Genomic DNA, 15,634 nt, shown 5'->3' on the forward strand with positions numbered 1-15,634 from the left:
TATATGTTATTAAAAAATGAAAAACATCTTTAAAGCAATACTATCTTTAAAAAGAAGTAACAGTTTTGTGGTTCAAAAAGGAAAGAATATTAGAAAACTTACTTCGATGCTACATGACTTCACCACTTATTATCCTCTTTCTGATGATCCAGCTTCTAGTTGTTAAATAGCCTAAAGAAATTTGTTGATGGCATCATCAGTTGGATGAAGAAACCAAAAAAAAAATTTTAAAAATATCATGGCCACCCCTCCTGGATTGTATGGTCTTTCCAAAATCTACAAAGCAGATCCATTAAGATCTGTCATTAACTGTATATTTTCACCTTATTACAAAGCTGCAAATCAACTCTGTAATTCACTAACTTTCTTCATAGATAAAGCCACATCATTAATTGAAAAAAGAGTCTCTATTTCAAAGAAAAAATCTCACAGCTCTCTCTCTCTCTCTTGCCCAAATGACCTCTGAGTCAGGTATGGATACTCAGACAATGATTATTACTCATGTTGATGTTTTAATGGGGAAAATACACATCTAAAGATAAAATTAAGTAATTTAATTTATTTAGCTAATTAGTTTACTAAGCCAATATTTCACCTTGGTTACAAAGGCATCTTCATAAGCACAAAGCAATATAACAAGCACATGCATGCAGGCAGACCACCAGCAGGAAGCAAACACAGACTAACTGTAAAAGGTGAGCTCCTAGTCCTAACTGGAACTCTGTATGGGTGCAGTGAAGGTTTCAAAATGATAGTCTCCCAGAATTTTGGTAATGTGATGCAGCTGAATTTGTTGAAATTTGGAGAAAGTTGTAGCAATGTGGAGGATTCCAGGAATTGTTTGTTTCTCTGATTTAAATCTGTTTCTGTATAAGAGGGAAATTTTTTGGTTATTGGATCTGGTGATCTGTATCCATGGCATGGTCTGTCATCTCACAACAGCTGTAATGCAGATGATGGACATAGGTTTCTCTATTCTTCTAGACAGATATTAGCAGTTCTTCTAGTTCACCTTTGAATGGGTTTGGCATTGGAGATTTGGAGCAACTGTTGTTCACTGAGAGTAATTTAGAGTAATCTCTTACCATATATGGGCAAGAGATTACTCTAACTCTAACACCATTCCATATATCCAGGTACATCTGAAAAACTAACAAAATTCCTAAGGAAATATGACTTCACAACTAGTTACAAACCACATAAGAATTTAGTATCTCTTATCCGCGCCACCAAAGACCAGCCACTTTCCCTAGACCTACGTGGAGTATATACCAGGTCCCTTGCAGTTGCAAACTGTCCTACTACAGCCAAACAGGCAGGACAGCTAATCAGGATATCCAAACACAAGGACTTCATCCAGTTCCACTGATACAGCCACTCAGGACTTGCTGACCATGCATTGGATACCCACCATAGAACATGCTAAAAGAAGGCCACTTTATTATACACCACACCAAGTATTAGTAAGAAAGATTATTCCTTGAATCAGCCTCAGCTCTGAAAAACTTCCGAAACCTCAACAAATCTGGGTGCATGAGACTGCCCCAAATTTGGGAAGCATACATTCTAAGATCGTCATCCCAACATCCAAGACAACCCAATTTAGCCATTAGGACTCTAGGACCAACCTCAGTTGCCTTTTTTCAGCCTCATTTGTTTAGTGTGAGTGCCTGTGTGCACATATCATTGTTTTGTGATCCCTATAGATGGCAATGTAACATTAACAAAATATAGGTAGGTATTAATCAAAGTTTTTGTAATTAATAATTTAGTTTATGTTGCAATTTCCTAAAAAATTAGAAGTAATCTGTTATTTGTCAGGTCTCCAATACTGTGAAATCTTCCATTTCAGTTTTCTAAGTCACTACTGACTACATCATCACTCCATCTATATAATGGTTTTTCACTGGATCTCTTTCCCATCATTCCTGGCATCATACCAGTACTGTTAACCTTCCCCCTCCCATTCTGTTTAAGTAACATTATCACCTTCAATTAGCTCTGCTCACACAAAAGTTAACAATGTCATGTTCCTTTCTAATATGATTTTCACCAATGTCATTTTTCCACCTCCTTAATGTTTTTCAGACAATTCTATATCTTCTGGCCATCTTTGATCAACTGTTTTATTTATTATTATTATTACTATTATTACATGACACCTCCAGGAAGTTCAAAGACTCATCGAGGGAAGGCACCTACTCTACAACTCTGTCTCCACCAACTACAATGAACCAAAACTACCAACACCATCATCATCTACCACCCACCACCACCACCACCACCAGTAATTTCACTGACAATCACAAACATCCATGCCCACAGTGGGATTCGAACCTGCAGCCTTTTGGCCGGAGAGCGGATACGCTAACCATTTGGCCAACCAGGCCAGCAACCCAACCTCAGATCCATAAGTTAAATTTATAAACAGATGTGCCGCTAGTTAAGGGTTTTGGTTAATTTCTCTCATCACCATTTTCCTGATATGTACCCTCAAAGGGTGTACAGGATATTATGGCAGTACTACATGATTAAGTTTATATTACTGCTAATCTCCTATCAAAAATTTCTCCAAATTAGTCTATTACTTGTCAGCACTCCGATATTGTCATATCCAATATTTTGGTCTTCTAGGATACTTCTGGCTGAATTAATCCAACTAATTTCTCTCTTCTTCCATATAAGTTTATTTACCTAGCTACCTGTAAGTGCAGGATTCCTAATAAATAAAACAATCAAGGACAATGTCCTGTTTGTAAATAAAATAACATCAAGAATAGCTGAACTAAGTCTCTTCATAAATAAAAGATACCAACTGAAAATTATACCCCAACTCTGGACCATCCAGATGAAGAGATAGAAGATTTCTATGAAACATTAGATTCCACATTCAATAATTCTAAAGAATTCCACATGATTATAATGGGTGATTTTAATGCCAAAATTGGAAGCAGAGATGACCATCTGAACTCCATCGGTAAATTTGGATTTGGACAGAGGAATGAAAGAGGAGAAAGACTTATTGAATTTGCAGAAGAAAATAACCTCTTTATTATGAACAGCTTTTTCAAGAAGAAAATCACCGAAAATGGACTTGGAGAAACCCAAATGGATAAACTTACAATGAAATAGACTTCATCCTCTCCAACAGAAGTTATATAATAAATAATACCGAAGTGCTTAATAGATTTAACACAGGAAGTGACCACAGACTAGTAAGGGCAAAAGTATGGATCAACAAAAAATGGGAACGGAATAAGCTCATAAGAAAAAAAAGTCCAATTTAGTGAATCTACAAACCCGCTACCACAATAAAAACAGTTATAGAGAATCACTCAAAAATGAACTAAAAAAGTTAAACATAGCTACTACCATCAATGATGCTAATGAAATATTAACAAAATCTATCTTGAATTTTGCACTAGAAATAGGAGGTGTAAAAAGGCACCAAGGAGAGGAAAAACTAACACAGGAAACCTTAGATCTGATGAAGAAAAGAAGAGATATGAAAAGAGATTTGAATGAAATAGAATATATGGAAATTTGTAAAACTATACGTAAAAGGATGAAACATGAACTTAGATCTTATAATACTAGGAAAATTAAAGAAACAATAGAAAACAATAGTAATATGAAGGTCCTAAGACGAACATTATCAGTTGGAACAAAGGAAATAGCAAATAGCTGCTGTAAGAGGAAAAAATGGTGAACTGATAAAAAATAGAGATGCAATAATCAAACGAATTTGAGAATTTTATGCTGAACTCTATGAAGACAAAGACCGGGACATCCAAGAATCATCTATGGATTACTTGAGTGAGGAAGAACATGATGCCCCTGAGATCTTACAAGGTGAAGTGGAAATGGCACTGCGGGAAATGAAGAATGGAAAGGCTCCAGGAGAAGATGGAATTATGGTAGACTTCTTAAAACTGGGTGGAAGCCCTGTCATCAAACAGTTGAGTAAACTCTTCAATAAATGCCTAAAACAGAGAAAAATTCCGAAAAATTGGAACAATTCACTTCTAATATTAATTTTTAAAAAGGGCAATAAGGAAGAAATTAAAAACTACAGACCTATAAGCCTACTCCCCACCATATATAAAGTTTTCACAAAAAATATAAATAATAGAATAAAATCTAAACTAGAGGGAATGCAATCCTGTGAACAAGATTTAGGAAGAATTACAATACTTTGGACCATATTCACATATTAAGAAGAAGACCTAGCTACCCAGCATACTGCTTTGCATAACCTATTATCTATTTCCATATTCAATTTATCATGTTCTCTAAACATTGTATCTAAACAGCTGAAATATATATTATATTGACAAGAAATTATATTCTTGTTTTAATCCTATATTCAAGAATCAGCATTGAGTAACTTCATGACTAGTCTATTTGTGTATAGAGGCTACTGACTTCATATCAACTGCCTTAGTATCCCGTAATGCAAAATATTGTGGGAAGGTTCACCACCCAGACTGGTTTGAACCTTTATTGCAGTCCCATCACTGGGAATCAGACCAAAGAAGATACCAAAGTTAAATCACTACAGAAGTCATATATACAGGGTGTTCGGGATAAATTTGACATATTTATAATTAATTATATTTTTCCGTAAGTTACATGTATTAACACACACTTCTCTTCATTTAAAAGTTTGGACCCTTCTTCATTCATATACAAGATGTCAGAAAGGATGGATAGCTGGAACCCACCTGAATCATGGAAGAGAATAACTTGTATCATGATGATTCGTGCCCGCCATCAAAATAAGGATATTACGACTGCTGCCCAATGCTCCCTGAATACAGTAAAAACAATCAGGCATGAACTAGAGACTTGCAATGGTGACTACGAGGATGTAGCAAGAAGAAAGATCCCTAGCAGACGATCTGATTCGTTCGTACAGCAGAATTCCTCGCAAATCTGCAGGAACAGGTGTTGAAGAACCCTGGCATTGGAATTCGGGCTTTGTTCGTGGAGTTGCTAACTGTAGTCAAGCCCTGGATAACAAGGGTAGCCAATGGTAGGCCGTATGTATGGCAGCAGGATTCGGCCCCTTGCCACACCTCTGGGAAAAGTCAAAAATGGTTGTCTGAAAATTTCTACGACTTCACCAGTCCAAATGTTTGGCCTCCAAACTCCCCAGACCTTAACCCCATGGATTATTTTGTATGGGGCGCAGTTGAAAAAGACACCAATCGCACTTCCAGTAATACAAAAGCCCAGTTAATGGATAAAATTAAAACAGTTTTTGCGGCCCTTCCCAGGGAGACTGTAGCATCAGCTTGTTCAAGGTTCCGAAGCAGAATTGAAGCTGTGATCGATGCTAATGGTGGTTATTTTGAGTAAATCTTGTTGATAGTATTGTAATTAACTCTGCCTGTAATGTTTTTTTGTCAATTCATTAAATTTAATAGATACAAAGAAGATTTTCTTTTTCCTTACGAAACTGTCAAATTTATCCCGAACACCCTGTATATATATCAGGGGTGAATATTCCAGGTGTGCTAAGTGTGCGGTGCTCATCCACGAAATAGCAATATCACCGATATTATATTTTTGCATTTATTCCATTAAAGACTTCCCTAATTGTTTCCAGACTTTGAATGCTTCCTGAAAGTAAAAACAATATACTACTGCTTCATGAAGAGGGAACTTTTCTACCCGTAAATGTTGCATCTGATTTGATAGCCTGGATGTGCATTTAAAATACGTACACCTTTGAGCTCTTTAAAAAGATGCACAGATGGTGCAGTGCATCAAATTCTTAACATTCTAGTAGTTTTAAACCGCTCAGAAGGTGAAGCAGGAACAATAGCACCTAGAGGCTGTGATTGGTTATTGTGTCAACCAATCCAAGTGAACAATTGTCATTTGTCACGAGTTGCTGTTTTTGTTTCCTGAGTTTCACCTGTGAAATGTCAACTGACATGGCAGGCAGGTTTTTATGTATAACACAGAAAAGTTTTTAATATATAATTTTCAAGAAATTTATAACTTTTTTGCCCTTATTTACAATGGAAAACAGTATCATAGTCAAAGGAGGTAAGCTTCATCCTCCTCTTCCAAATTTTACACCTTTGAGTAATTCAAATATACCAACCAAATATAACATTCTCCTTCATTACTGTTTTCTAATATACAGTATCGTAAAACAAAAACATCGTCCCCACTCTGCACAGATTTAGTTACAATTAATTGATAAATAAAGTTTTCAAAGTTATCCTACAATTAATTGCATTAGAACAATTAAGATGAGCACTGATATGCTATACACTCTTAAAATTTTTATACATCGATAAAAATGCAATCATATGGTCAAACTGACGTGAATTTTGTAGCACAGGTTGCATAAGCCATGACAGCACACCCAAATGAAATGGGCAACAATGTCACTGATATATATATATATATATATTATTTTATTATTTAGGCCTCCATGGAGTCAAAAGACTCATCATGGGAGGTCCTTCCTAGGAAACACAAAGTCTATCATAGCACTCGTTGACCATTCTTGCTCTCACGACTCTATCAGACAGTGCATTCCATAGTTCAACCACCCTCCATGCAAAGAAACCACTCCTCATCCTCTTGTTCACAGCTTCCTTTCATAACTTCCAGGGCTGGCCCTCTATCATTGTTCTTTCCTGCTGTTCCACCAAGTGAAAGAACTCCCCATTTGAACTCTGTAACTACCTCTCAACAGCTTAAGTCTCATAATAAATTTAGTTTAATCCTTTATCCCAGTGAGAGCAAACAAACTTTGCACCTGAAAATATCTTCAGGACTGAAAATGTAAACCTTTTGGCAACTCCTATAGGTAAAGATGACCTTGCTACTGCTTCTGCATGGTTTCTCCAACTCTGGGCCTGGCTCCCACTGAAGAGACCTCAATAAAGGTCGAAACTAGTCTGGGTAGTGGCCAATCCCTTAATGCATAACAGTATACATATCCACAAGGAGATGTGTTTTGCATTATGGGAGATACTGGGATAGGAGTGTTGGTAGCTTGCTCCACCTTTGCTATGAGTTGCCCTGGTGTTGCACCACTTACCTAGGTAAGATAGTACAGCACTATATTCAGTCCTGAAGATATTTTCAAGCGCAAACTTCGTTTGCTCTCACTGGGATAAAGGATTAAACTAAATTTATTATAGTCTAACCTAGTGAAAAATAAACTTTCAACATCTTTCTCTAAATCCAGAGTAATTTAATATAAAAAGGTGGTAAACCTTTTGGCAACTCCTATAGGTAAAGATGACCTTGCTACTGCTTCTGCCTGGTATCTCCATCTCCAACTCTGGGCCTGGCTCCCATTGAAGAGACCTCAATAATAGGACCTAAAGGAGAGCTCTAGATCAAAGAGAAAAAGCGTTTTGGTGTTGCACTACCCTAAGGATCAGCTAGACAGCCTGTGCCTCCCAGTCCAAAAGAAGATCCAGTTCCAGCGGCCCGAACAGAGCTCCAGGCTTAGGTTCTACCGTAGTACCCCAGCCTTGGTAAGACCTCTTTTCTCTTTATTTATTGTTTTATCTTTCCCTTCCAGTATCTCTTTGCTTGCCGCAAGGAACGCCTAGCGTTACTCGACTTTGCCCTCCTTTACATACCCTTTCTACAGCCAGTAGTTAGGAATTCCTTTAACAATGCCACTTTTTTTGCCCAGAACTAGGATGCTCGGTATCGAGGTCAAGCAGCCCATAAATGAGCAGGCGTTAGTGAAAGCTCTGAGAGAGACAGCAGGAGCGGTAAACATATACAGTTTCACACCATACTTGGAGAGATTTCAAATCGTGGTCAAAAACGACCAAACAAGATGAAATTATTAGAGGGGTTTCCCTTGTTTGGGACAAACAATCAGCCTTTTTCAGTAGGGAGTCTATGCAAAACATTAAAAATAACCAGATTTCCCCTAGAATACCTGGAGAACGAAGCCGACATCAAGAAATTCTTTAGCCAATGGGGTGAAATTCATGATATCAAAGTGATTGAACACGCAGAATACAAAAGCTGGAAAACAGGTGAAGTAGAAATCCAGATGGATATGAATACAGAAGTTCCCAACTTCGTTTTGTTGGGCCAAACAAGGGTTATGGTCAACTACCCATGTGTTAAAAGATTGTGCTTTCGATGTGGCTCTGATAAACATCTCGGGACAGATTGCCCGAGAATACAATATAGAAACTGTAAATCAACGAAGCACAAATTAGAAAGCTGCACAGAACCTTGTCTTAAATGTGGGGACTTGACCCACAAAGTTGACACATGCCCACACAAGACACATTCAGAAGTAATTGGAGGGACCATAACACTGATCAGGGCTAAACTCACGGGAAAACCTGAGGCATTACCAAGGAGCGATTTTCCGGGTTCCACCATCAGGCCGAAAAAGGGGCAACAGTGGAAAACATAACCTCCGCAAAAACCGCGATGGGTAAGATACCCAAGGCAACTCGCCACACGAAGGACAAAACCACCAACATCGAGATTGCAAACAGCGAAACACGCAGGAAAGAGAAAGAAGTTGTCACAACCAGCGCTCCAACAAAGCGCATGAGAGAAATAGAAACAGAGGATAAGAAAAAAAGCTAAACTAAGCAGCCTACTGTCATCGGAAGATGAAATGGATAACACCAACACTACAGGCCAACGTGGGGCAACAGGCACCGAGTTCCTCGACGAGGCCGTAACAATGCCAGGAAACTCACCTCCAGTAGCGGTCCAACCTGCAGAACCCCAACCACATATCCACAGAACGGACATTGCTAGTGACATAGATATGGACTTTGCAGGCAACCTCATTATGGATTGGGACGCAGAAAGTCCAAACAGCTCCGATAGAGAATCGGATGTCGTCCTTGTAGACCCATGAACAGATAACAACCCTCCCCTTCTTCTAAACACCAACATGGAATTTAAAATTGCCACTCTAAACACTAATGGTTTATGCAACCCATTTGCGCAAAGCGCTGTCTGGAAGCTAATGTTAACACACAAAATTAATATCCTCCTGACCCAAGAAACCCATTTCTATAAGCACTGGGACGTGGAGAACTTCTCGAGAAGCTACCTGGTCACCAGCTACTAGTGCTTCGGGGACGTGCACTCGCGAGGGGTGGGGATACTAATTCTCCCCCCCCAATCACGGGGGTCTTCAACGTCCAGAAAGATGCCACAGGACATCTAGTAGTGGTGGACTGGAAGTATGGTGGCCATACCATCCGACTTGTTGCAGTTTACGCCCCAAACAACCCACACCACAGAAGTGGTTTCTTCTCTGCCCTTGAAAACTATCTCCTTGGGAGCAGACCACCTAGTAGTAGCCGGAGATTGAAATTGTGTGGAAGACACACGTTTAGACAAAGTGGGCGGGAATGCAAATACCGGAACTGGCGGCATTGCCACCTTAAAACAATGCTGTGTAAACTTTGACCTCGTCGATATCTGGAGGCGGAATAATCCCTCCAAAGTAGAGACAACTTGGTGGCGCGGGCAGATATCGACGAGACTAGAGAGGGTGTACGTATCTCAAAACTTGGAACAATGTGTTCAGAGGATACGTCACACCGCAGTACACAACATGTCAACATGTTGTGTACTACAAAATGGTCATATTCAAAATCACACTCCCAGAGGTTATGGAAACAGCCAGAGGTCCTTGGAGGCTCCCTCCTACCTTTCCCAGTCTTTTTAGCGACCAGCTACAGAACCTTTGTGACAGATGGACAAACACCAACTGGGACTGGGAAAACTGGCTGCGCTTCAAGTGGCAGGCTAAGGAACTGTTTCAAAACTATGGGCGCAAAAGGGCCTACCAACAACGTAAACGGCTGAGGGATCTCTACAGGGAACTCGGCTGGTACTGGATAAACGAACGGAGCGGAGTTCCCTGCGGAGATCTTATCAGACAAGTAGAAATAGAGCTGCAGCAAGAGCGGCAGAGTAGAGTCGAGGACCTCAACTTTCGAACGAGACTCTATCTCAGAAATTTGGAAATGCCTTCACTGCATTCTACAATCAACAACGGGTGGTGGCAAATGACGAGAGAATGATTTACCAGATCGAAGAGAAGGGCCAGATTCTAAACTCGACCCATGAAATACTCCGTCATTTTCATCAGCAGTATCTCGGCATCTTCTCCGACCAGCAGGGCACGGATGACTTCAGCGAGCGGGACGTCAAATGTTTTCCCGATCATCTTAGTGCCCTGCATGACAGGCTGATAACTGCGGCAGAAATAAAGGCAACGTGCAAAACAATGAAGACAAAAAAGACCCCATGGCTAGACGGACTGGGGATAGAATTCTATAGATCTATCTGGGATTCTGCACTGCCAGCATTAGAAAACATCTTCAACGAATTCCTCACGGGAAACATCCCTGAGGAATTCGTTAAGAGCTATACAATCTTTATCTCCAAGAAAGACCGAGATCGGACTTTGTCAAATAACTGGCGTCCGATCTCCTTAACCAATTTAGACTACAAGCTATTCGCAAAAATTATCTGCACCTGCATTAAGGGCGGAATAGAAAATATAATAACAAGCTCACAGGTCTACGGAATCCCAGGTAGATCTATGGAATTTAATCTCTTCTTCTTAAGAGAACTAATCAGACTGGCCAAGGGAAAAAAAAATAATCCCCTGGCACTTCTCTCCACCAACCTGAAAAAAGCGTTTGACAGTGTCAACCACATGTACTTGCAGGACACCCTCAAAAAAATAGGTGTGGGCCTGAGACTTCGGCGTACAATTAAAAATATGTACACAGAGGCCTCGACACAATTGTCTATTAATGGGTTTCTGACAGAACCGATCCACATAAAGAAAGGGGTTAGGCAAGGCTGCCCGCTAAGCCCTCTCCTCTTTTCTCTAGCATTAGACCCCTCATCAAGAGAATTGAGAACACCCCCAATTAATGGTATTCCACTGCCCCAAGTCTCCAGACAATGTAAAATAGTGGCATATGCAGACGATGTAGTGGCTACACTCAGAGATTCTGAGTCCATCTATATCTATCTGCACATGCTGCAAAAGTTCAGCATAGTCAGTGGTCTTCGCGTTAACGCACAAAAAACTAAAATCGAAAGTTTTGGAAATTTCCATAGCACTGGACTTCCCTACGGTTTAACGCTACAGACACTGCCCCTAACAATACTAGGCGTTCCATTTTCTGAGACCCTAGCATTGCCAACTCAAAAATTGCAGGAAACAAGCATGAAAAGGATAAGGCTGTTCAAACCAACCTTTTTCTCCTTTTATGGCAGAGCCACAGTAATAAGAACAATCATTACCCCATGATGCACACAGTCAACATCACAGGCATCACACTGCTACAAGAAAATCAATTATCAAAAAAACTCATAGACTTCTTCTGGAATGAGAAAAAACACGAGGTAAAAAAAGAATACCTACAACTAAAACACGAAGAAGGGGGTACGCTCTGCCCGATCTCAAAAGCTTGCTCCATGCAAACACATTCAAAACCGTACGGAAGGCCTTAAACTCAAACCACACTTCAGGCCTCCTCATTAGATATTTTATAGGATTTTTCCTCCCCCCCCCTCTTTGGGATCACGGACTATGCTGAACCCCGCGCAAGGATTGTGCCCAAGTGGTACCGCATACTAGTCAAATCGCTCACAACACTCAGAGACAAAGGAACAGAAATCCTCACACACAAACCCAAAGCAGTATACTGGGATTTCTTCCAACTCTCCAGGCATGATACACCAAATCTCAGGACCAACAACGAAATTCTTTTCAGAAACATTAAAAATAGCTGGGGACAGCCTTTTCATCGGGATCTTGTCTGGTGAATAGCCTATGGGCAGCTCCTGGTGAAAGAGGTTAAATCCAGGTATGTACCCAGTCCATGCAACCCCTTCTGTGATGTCTGCCGAGGCGTGGAAATGGTGGAGCATTTTTTTTATTTTTGCCCACCAGCCCAACGCATCTGGCAAAGACTGAGCACAGCATCGGGAATCCCAATGCTGTCATTAGAAAGAGGTCGTACGTCTACAATTCCCTCCACCAGTCAATAAGACCCAAAAGTTCGCTGTCTTCTTAATTAACGTCTTAAAGTATCACATCTGGAAGGTACAGAAAAAATCCCAGGTACAGGACGCAAATTTAATGTACACAAGAATAAGGAAAGTTTTTTTTTCTATCTACCTAAATTTCTTGCGCAAGAGAGACATTTACTGGGAGACTTTAAATTTGTGAACAAATACTGCAAACCACCGAAAATGTGCTTTCTCATACAGGGATGCATCAAGCCCTGTATATATATCTTTAGAATCTACAAAACCCCACCTAACTCTCCCTAGGAAAAGTAATAACTATTCTGTCTTTCCTCACCACAAAGCTTTCACTGGCATGGATTCTCTTACTCCAAATAAAGGGGGGGGGGTAGATCTGAGAACCCGGGCTGCGAAGGCTTACAGCGAGGCAGTGCCACTCCCTGTGAGTGGCATCTCCCGGGCCAGATTCTACCCCATTTTAAGTCCCAATGGTACCAGGTCTGCAAGTTCTTCAAAACGTTCTTATTAATTTCAACTTACTGGACCTTAAGTCCTTTAAAAATAAAAAAAAAAATAAAAAATCTAGTCCAGACCTTAAGTTCAAATTTTATGGTAAATTTATATATCCAGTCTGGACCATAAGTCCTTAGATTTTCAGTAACAGCAGTAAATTTTAATAACCTGGAATACAAATAAGGCTATTATACTTAGTAATAAAATTTATAAACAAATATTTAAACTGTAAAGTATTGTTCCAAAACAGGGTCAACGGATATCCTCCTTAGACACCTGACTAAATTATTAAATTGGATAAATTTATATGCGAATTCTAGACAAAATTTTATGGTTAACTATTTTTTTTTTTTTTGAACAGATGAATTGAGATTATGTGTTACAGACCAATTAGCCAAAAACGGCCAAACAGGTTGACTGAGGCCTCTTTTACCTCCTGCTATCCTACTCTATCTTGCATTATCCTCCTCTCTTACTGTCTGCTGATCCTCAGCATGCTTTTTTTCTCCAAAGGCCAATGATGAGAGCCATGAACTCCCATTCTACCTCAATAAAGGTCGAAACTAGTCTGGGTAGTGGCCAATCCCTTAATGCATAACAGTATACATATCCACAAGATGTGTTTTGCATTATGGGAGATACTGGGATAGGAGTGTTGGTAGCTTACTCTACCTTTGCTACGAGTTGCCCTGGTGTTGCACTACTTACCCATTTTCAGATAGATATTTTCAGGCGCAAACGTTGCTTGCTCTCACTGGGATAAAGGATTAAACTAAATTTATTATAGTCTAACCTAGTGAAAAATAAAATTTCAACAGTTTAAGTCTCAATCATATCACCTCTCCTTCTGTCTACCAAACTCTGCAGTCCACATTCCCTCAGCTGATCCTCATAACTAACATTGTACAGTCCTGAAACCATCTTTGTTATCTGCCTCTGTACACTTTCCACAGTTAATTTATCCTCTTCAAATCCAGGGGACCAAATTTGAGAACACTAGTCTAAGTGTGGTTTGATCAAGGTCATACAATGGAACAATAACTCTTTAATCTGTGCAGGTCAGTGTCCTTCTCAGTATTGCAGCAATCCTCTGAGTTATATTCACCACTTTTACAATATGTTCCTGAATTTCAGGTTTCTATCAATCATCATTCCCAGATCTCTTGTCTCCCCCTACATCCTCTAGTACAGCTCCTCCAATTGAGTATGCAGCTTCCCATCAATGTATCCTAAACTTCAAGACTTTACATTTTGCTGCATTAAACTGAACACAAAAAGACCAAATAAAGATTCCTCCTGATGAGAATCAAATTTAGGCCTTTTCCAGTCAAAGGATGCAATGTACATATATATATATATACACACGTTTATTTATATATATATATATCCCAAGGTTGGCATGCATACATCTGCTCTGACATACCTTGCCAGAGAGCACCCAACCTGGAATCGTCCAACTTTGACCTTCTTTGGATGAAAATATCCCTACCCAACTCAGTCAAATTCACATGCTGTCTCTATTGCTCCCCTAATGCAATCAACTACTCTGAGCTCTTCAATTTCCTCTCATTAAAAATTGACTTTCTCCAGTCCCACTTTCCCAACAGTGAAATCAATCTCCTAGGAGATTTTAATGTCCACAACATCAACTGGCTTTCCTCCTCCAGCTGTACAGATCTCGCAGGCAGAGATGCTGAAACATTCAACATCACTAATGACCATACACAACTAGTTCAGATGCCAACCAGAATACCCGATAACCCAAACCACTCTCCAAATACCCCAGACCTCTTCTTGACCAATAACCCTTCCAAATACACAGTGAATGTAGAGTGCCCACTAGGAAAATCTGACCACAACCTAGTGCTCATCTCCTCCCCCATGCAACAACACTTATACAGCCACTCCCATACAAGAGTAGTTTGGCATTATAACAGTGCCAAGTGGGATAGCCTCTGCAACTGCTATGTCTCATTCCCATGGTTAGACTATTGCTTCCGACATTTCAACCCAAACACATGCACCACACTCATAACCAAAGTAATCCTCACTGGCATGGAATCATATATTCCCCACAGTACTTTGACCTGCTATTCCCTAACTAAACTCTGGTTTTCCAAAAGATGCACCAAGGCTGTACAAATGAAAAACCAAACATATCATTACTGGCTCAAATCAAGAACCCCTTCCTCCTTTAGAGCTTATACCCAAGCCCAAAATAAATGTAAAAAAAAAAAAAAAAAAAAAAAAAACAATCAGTGCTTCCAAAACAGAGTTCAAAAGAGCAAAAACAGGAAATTAGAAGCCTGTCCAAATGGCAGCCGAGCCTTTTGGTCCATCACCAAAGCAATTGGCCATAACTTCTGCCCAACACTACTCACACCTCTATCATACCCAGATGGCTCCATTGCATCACCTACAGAAAAGACCAATCTCCGGGCCTCACACTTTGCTTCCAACACATGCATAACTGACAATGGCAAATGTCTCCCAACATACAATGTCCACTATATCCTTTTGCCAGAAAGAGATCAGCAAAATACTGTCCAAATTAGACACAAAAAAAGTCTCCTGGCCCTGATGGCATTCCTCCAATTGTCCTGAAGTTTTGCACACCAGAACTGTCTCCTGTCCTATCTCACTTATATATACTGTCTTACTTCACTGGTATCTATCCCACAACTTGGAAATTGGCCTATATTCAACCCATTTCCAAGAGGAGCGACAAGTCACTGCAATCCAACTACAGCCCCATCTCACTTACCTCAGTCCTGTCTAAAGTGACGGAAAAATCATCAATTCCCAACTCCTAAACTACCTGGAAGTTATACCAATCTAATAAACAACTGCCAATATGGATTCTGTCACTGCCAATCAACAGATCTGCTCATATATGTCTTCCATCTCTGGACAAATGCCATAGAGATGTTCGATAAATCTCAAATGGTTGGACTTGATACCTTCAAGGTGTTTGACCGGGTCTGGCACAACAGCTTACTAAACAAGCTGCTATCATTTAGTCTATCTCAAGACCTTTGTAGTTGGATTGCCAGCTTTCTGTCTGGACCACACTATGCGTGGTGGTGGTGGT

General features: G+C 40.0%; 1 protein-coding gene across 1 annotated transcript in view; it reads right to left on the reverse strand.

Annotated features, from left to right (window-relative positions):
- LOC150108391 (RIB43A-like with coiled-coils protein 2) overlaps positions 1-15,634 on the reverse strand; it is an 83,728-nt gene that overhangs the window by 63,625 nt on the left and 4,469 nt on the right. The gene's annotated exons all lie outside the window — the stretch shown is intronic.

This window comes from Typopeltis vanoorti, chromosome 3 (assembly GCF_054136105.1).
Source record: "Typopeltis vanoorti isolate ZY-2024b chromosome 3, IOZ_Tvanoo_1.0, whole genome shotgun sequence".
Classification (NCBI taxonomy): domain Eukaryota; kingdom Metazoa; phylum Arthropoda; class Arachnida; order Uropygi; family Thelyphonidae; genus Typopeltis; species Typopeltis vanoorti.